Source organism: Cervus canadensis, chromosome X, assembly GCF_019320065.1.
Source record: "Cervus canadensis isolate Bull #8, Minnesota chromosome X, ASM1932006v1, whole genome shotgun sequence".
In the NCBI taxonomy this organism is placed as follows: domain Eukaryota; kingdom Metazoa; phylum Chordata; class Mammalia; order Artiodactyla; family Cervidae; genus Cervus; species Cervus canadensis.
Genome location: NC_057419.1, coordinates 21,094,268 through 21,100,267, shown reverse-complemented (window position 1 = coordinate 21,100,267; position 6,000 = coordinate 21,094,268).

The following is a 6,000-nucleotide window of genomic DNA, read 5'->3' as shown; positions in this document are numbered from 1 at the left end:
CTGGAGCAACCTCTTTGGCCCTCTCAGACAACACCCTCAGGGACCATTGGGAGCCCCAGCAGCATCAGATAAACTAAGCACACCAAAAATTACTGCAAAAGCTCTGAAAACTAAGCTCTCATTCAAACCACACTTCATGCCAGTCAGGACCTGCATGCTACACTTAAACAGGTGACTACCTGCTACAATAAAAGATTTAAATAGGGCTTAGAGTCTCACCTAATAGTAAGTGACCAGGATCCTGTTGAAAATCACTCTTCAAGGAATTCCTTGGTGGTCCAGTGCAGAGTGCATGAGTTTGATCTTTGGTTGGGGAACTAAGATCCTGCGTGCTGTATGGTATGCCCCCCCACAAAAAAAAAATGAAAAGAAATCACCCATTGTATCAAGAGCAAGGAAAATCACAACATGATGTTGAAATTATCTGACAAGGAGTTTAAACTAACCATAACAATAACAACAAAATTTCAACGAGCAATAACAAATTCTCTTGAAACAGATGAAAAAATAGATAATCTCGGCAAAAAAATAAAAGTTATAGAAAAGAACTAAATGGAAACCTTCTAACTGAAAAGTGAACCAAAAATTTAAAACTTGCTTGATGGACTCAACAGTAAATATGCCAGCACATAAATTCAGTGAACTTCAGGAAAAATTAATAAAAATTAGCCAATCTGAAAAAGACAGGAAATAGATTGGAAAAATGAATAGATTCGTGGGTACCTGTGGAACAATAAGATCCAACATTCATGTCATTCTGGAGTCTCAGAAGAAAAGGAGAAAAAGAGTGGGGCTGAAAGAATATTAGAAGTAATAATGTAAAACACTCCAAATTTGGCAAAAGAAAATGCAAAGATACAAAAGTCTGAGCAAACCCCAAACAAGATAAACTCAAAGAAATTCATATTCACACATCATAGTTAAACCTCTGACAACTAAAAGCAAAGATAAAATCTTTAAAGCAAACAGAGAGAAATGATTATCTATCAGGTGACACCAATTTGAATGACTGGATTTCTCATCTGAAACCACAGAGGACAGAAGGAACTGGTACAGTATATTTCAAGTTCTGAAAGGAAAGAACTGCCAACCCAGAGTACCCTTTAGGTGAGAAGGGGAATCAAGACATTCAAAGATGAAAAATATTAAGAGAATTTGTAGCTGCCAGACCTTACTCTTAAATAGTGGCAAAAGAATATTCTTCAAGCAGAAAGGAGATTATAAAAGAAGGAATCTTGAAGCATGAAGAAAGAAAGTTAATTTTGTGTCCTGAAACTTTACTGAATGTTTCTTATTAATTCTAACAGTTATTTGGTGGAGTCTGGGATTTTCTTTATATAGGATCATGGGATCTGCAAACAGGGCGATTATACTTCTTTCTTCAAATGTAGATGCCTTTTATTTATTTTTCTTGCCTAATTTCCGTGGCTAAGATTTCTAGCACTATGTTGAACAGAAGTAGGGAGAGTGGGCATTCTTTTCTTATTCCTGATCTTACAGGAATTGTGTTTACCTTTTCATCCTTGAGTATGATGTTAGCTATGGGCTTGTCAAATACATAGTCTTTGTCGTATTGAGATACATTCTTTCTATACCTAACTTGTTGAGAGTTTTTATCATGAAAGTATGTTGAATTTTGTCAGATGCTTTTTCTATATATATTGAGAAGATATGGTTTTTCCTTTCATTCTGTTAATGTGGTATATATCATGCTTATTGATTTGTGTGTGTTCAGCTATCTTGCATCCCAGGAATAAAATCTACTTGATCATTATGTATGATCCATTTAATGTGATGTTGAATTCCATTGCTAGTATTTTGTTGAAAACTTTTGCATCTGTGTTCATCAAAAATATTGGCCTGTGATTTTCTTTTCTTGTAGTGTATTTGTCTGACTTTGATATCAGAGTAATGCTGGCATAATAAAATGAGTTTGGGAATGTTCCTTCCTCCTCAACTTTTTGAAAGAGTTTGAGAAGGATTGGCATTATTCTTCAAATGGTTGATAGAATTCACTAGTGAAGCCATCTGGTTCTGGCATTTTCTTTATTGAGAAGTTTTTTATTACTGATTCAAACACCTTAATCATTATTGATCTGTTCAGATCAGTTCAATTCATGATCCAGTCTTGTTAGGTGGTATATTTCCAGGAATTTATCCATTTTTTCCTAGGTTGTCCAATTAGTTGGCACATAATTTTTCTTAGTAGTCCCTTATGATCCTTTGTATTTCTATGATATCAGTTGTAAATGCTCCTCTTTCATTTATAATTTTATTTGAGTCTTCTCTTTTTTCTTAGTCTAGCTAAAGTTTTTTTAAAATTTTATCTTAAAAAACTTAGTTTTACTGATTTTTGTATTTTTTTCTAGTCTTTATTTCATTTATTTCTGCTCTCATCTTCATTACTTCCTTGAAAAACAGAAAGAGCAGACATATGGATGAAAACAATAGACTGTCTGTCTTCTCATGAATTTTATATTTTACAATTGAAACAAAAGTTATAACACAATCTGATACTCAAGACAATGATATTTGAAAGCAATGATAGTAAAGGGACCGAAATGGAAGATTTCCACAGTTTACTCGAAGTGGCAAAATGTTGATATGGTAGACTATGATACTGCCTTCCCTGGTAGCTCAGTGGTAAAGAATCCACCTGCCAATGCAAGAGACATGGGTTCAGTCCCTGGGTCGGGAAGATCCACTGGAGAAGGAAATGACAACCCACTCCAGTATTCTTGCCTGGGAAATCCTGTGGACAGAGGCGCCTGGTGGGCTCCAGTCCATGGGATCACAAAGAGCTGGACATGACTTAGCATCTAAAACCACAAAGCATACACCAAACAACAGAGACTTAGAATGAGTGAAGCAATGCTGTTCTCTCTGAACATCCCACCCTCGCCTTCTCCCACAGAGTCTAAAAGTCTGTTCTGTACATCTGTGTCTCTTTTTCTGTTTTGCATATAGGGTTATCGTTACCAGCCCAGGTTGGATGCATGAGACGGGTGCTCAGGGCTGGTGCACTGGGAAGACCCAGAGGGATGGGATGAAGAGGGAGGCGGGAGGGGGGATCGGGATGGGGAACACATGTAAATCCATGGCTGATTCATGTCAATGTATGGCAAAAACCACTACAATATTGTAAAGTAATGAGCCTCCAATGAATAAAAATAAATGGAAAAAATAAAATAAAATAAATCTCATGTGCATAAAAAAAAAAAGAATGAGTGAAGCAAAAACCAATAGAGCTGAAAGTGGAAATAGACCAGTTCACAATTATGTTGTTGTTCAGTCGTTTAGTCACATCTGATGCCATCCAACCATCTCATCCCCCGTCGTCCCCTTCTCCTGCCTTCAATCTTTCCCAGCATCAGGGTCTTTTCTTATGAGTCTGTTCTTCACATCAGGTGGCCAAAGTATTAGAGCTTCAGTTTCAGCATCAGTCCTTCCAATGAATATTCAGGATTGATTTCCTTTAGGATTGACTGGTTTGATCTCCTTGCTGTCCAAGGGAGTCTCAAAATTCTTCTCCAGCACCACAGGTTGAAAGTATCAGTTATTTGGTACTCAGCCTTCTTTGTGGTCCAACTCTCAACATCCATACATGACTACTGGAAAAATCATAGCTTTGACTATATGGGCCTTTATCATCAGTACCATCCTTCTAGATTCCATATATGTGTGTTAATATACAATATTTGTTTTTCTAACTAACATCACTCCATATAATAGGCTCTAGGTTCATCCATCTCATGAAAACTGATTCAAATGCATTCCTTTTTATGGCTGAGTAATATTCCACTGTGTATGTATATTACAGCTTCTTTATCCATTCATTTGTTGGTGGACATCTAGGTTGCTTCCATGTCCTAGCTATTGTAAATAGTGCTACAATGAACGTTGTCTTTTTCAATTTTGGTTTCCTCAAGGTATATGCCTAATAGTGGGATTGCTGGTCATATGGTAGTTTCATTCCTAGTTATTTTTAAAGGAACTCCATACTGTCTTCCATAGTGGCTATATCAATTTCTGTTAAGATTGACTGCTTTGATATCCTTCACAATTATAGAAAGGAACTTAAACATCTCCCTCTCAGTGACTGAAGAATTATTATCAGAGAAGATATTGAAGATCTGAACAACATAATCAACCATCAGTAAATATTTGGTAAGCTTCATTAGAAGTTCTACATGGCAAAAGACAGTGTCAAGAGAATTAGAAGATAAGCCACAGCCTGAGAGAAAAGATCTACAAAAGACACATCTGATAAAGGGCAGTTATCCAAAATATACAAAGAACCCTTAAAATTCTACCAATTTTAAGAAAACAACCCAATTAAATTTCTTCAAATTTAAAGAAAGCAACCCTATCAAAAAATTGACCAAAGACCTTAACAGACACTTCACCAAAGAAGATATATAGATGGCAAATAAGCATGTTAAAAGCTGCTCTACATGGTATGTCATAAGGGAAACATAAAATAACAATGAGAGCCACTATATACCTATTAGAAAGGCCAAAATCTGAAACACTAACAACACCAAATGCTAGTGAGGTTTGGAGCAACAGAAACTGTCATACCCTGTTGGTGGTTCAATGTTGAATGCAACATAGTACAGCTACTTTGGAAGACAATTTGGTGATTTCTTACAAAATTAAACATACTACTACCATAGGACCTAGCAGTGCCACTCCTTTATATTTACCCAAAAGAGCAGAAGCCTGGCTTGGAGAATTTTGAGTATTACTTTACTAGCGTGAGATGAGTGCAATTGTGTGGTAGTTTGAGCATTCTTTGGCATTGCCTTTCTTTGGGATTGGAATGAAAACAGTGGAAACAGTGACTGACTTTATGTTTCTGGGCTCCAAAATCACTGCAGATGGTGACTGCAGCCATGAAATTAACAAACGCTTACTCCTTGGAAGGAAAGTTATGACCAACCTAGACAGCATATTAAAAAGCAGAGACATCACTTTGTCAACAAAGGTCAGTCTAGTCAATGCTATGGTTTTTCCAGTGGTCATGTATGGATGTGAGAGTTGGACTATAAAGAAAGATGAGCACAAAAGAATTGATGCTTTTGAACTGTGACTATATATATATATATATATTCCTAAATATTTTCTTCTTTTTGACACTGTTGTAAGTGGGATTGTTCTCTTAATTTCTTTTTCAGATAATTTGTTGTTACTGTATAGAAACACAACTGATTTTTGTACATTAATTTTGTATTTTTCAACTTTATTGAATTTGTTATTAATAAACAGTTTTTTGGTATAGTCTTTAGGGTTTCCCATTTATAAGGTCATGTTGCCTGAAAACAGAGACAATTTTAATTTTTTCCTCTTGGATTTGGATGCCTTTTATTTCTTTGTCTTGTATATTTGCTGTAACTAGAACTTCCAATACTATGTTGAACAGATGTAGTGAGAGTGGACAGACAGACTTGTGTTATTCCTCATCTTAGAGGAAAAGCTTTTAGCTTTTCAATGTTGTGTATGATATTAACTGAAACACAGGGAAAAAGCTCCTTGACAGTGATCTTGGCAATGATTTTTTTATATGACATCAAAAGCAAAAGCAACAAAAGCAAAAATAAACAAGCAGGAGTACATCAAACTAAAAAGCTTCTAGAAAGCAAAGGAAACAAGCTACACAAAGAAAAGGCAACCCATGGAATGGGAGATAATATTTGCAAAAGTTATATCTGAGATATATAATATGAGAAGTTAATATCCAAAATATGTAAGGAACTCATGCAACTCAATGGCAAAAAAGTCACAAATAACGTGATTTTAAAATGGGCAAAGAATGTCAATAGACATTTTCCCAAGGAAGACATAGAGATAGCCAACACATATCTGAAAAGATGTTCAACATCACTAATCATCAGAGAAATGCAAATCAAAACCACAATGAGATATCGCCTTATATCTGTTAAGACAGCTATTATTAAAAAAAAATACAGTAGTTAACAAATATAGGCAAGGATGTGGAGA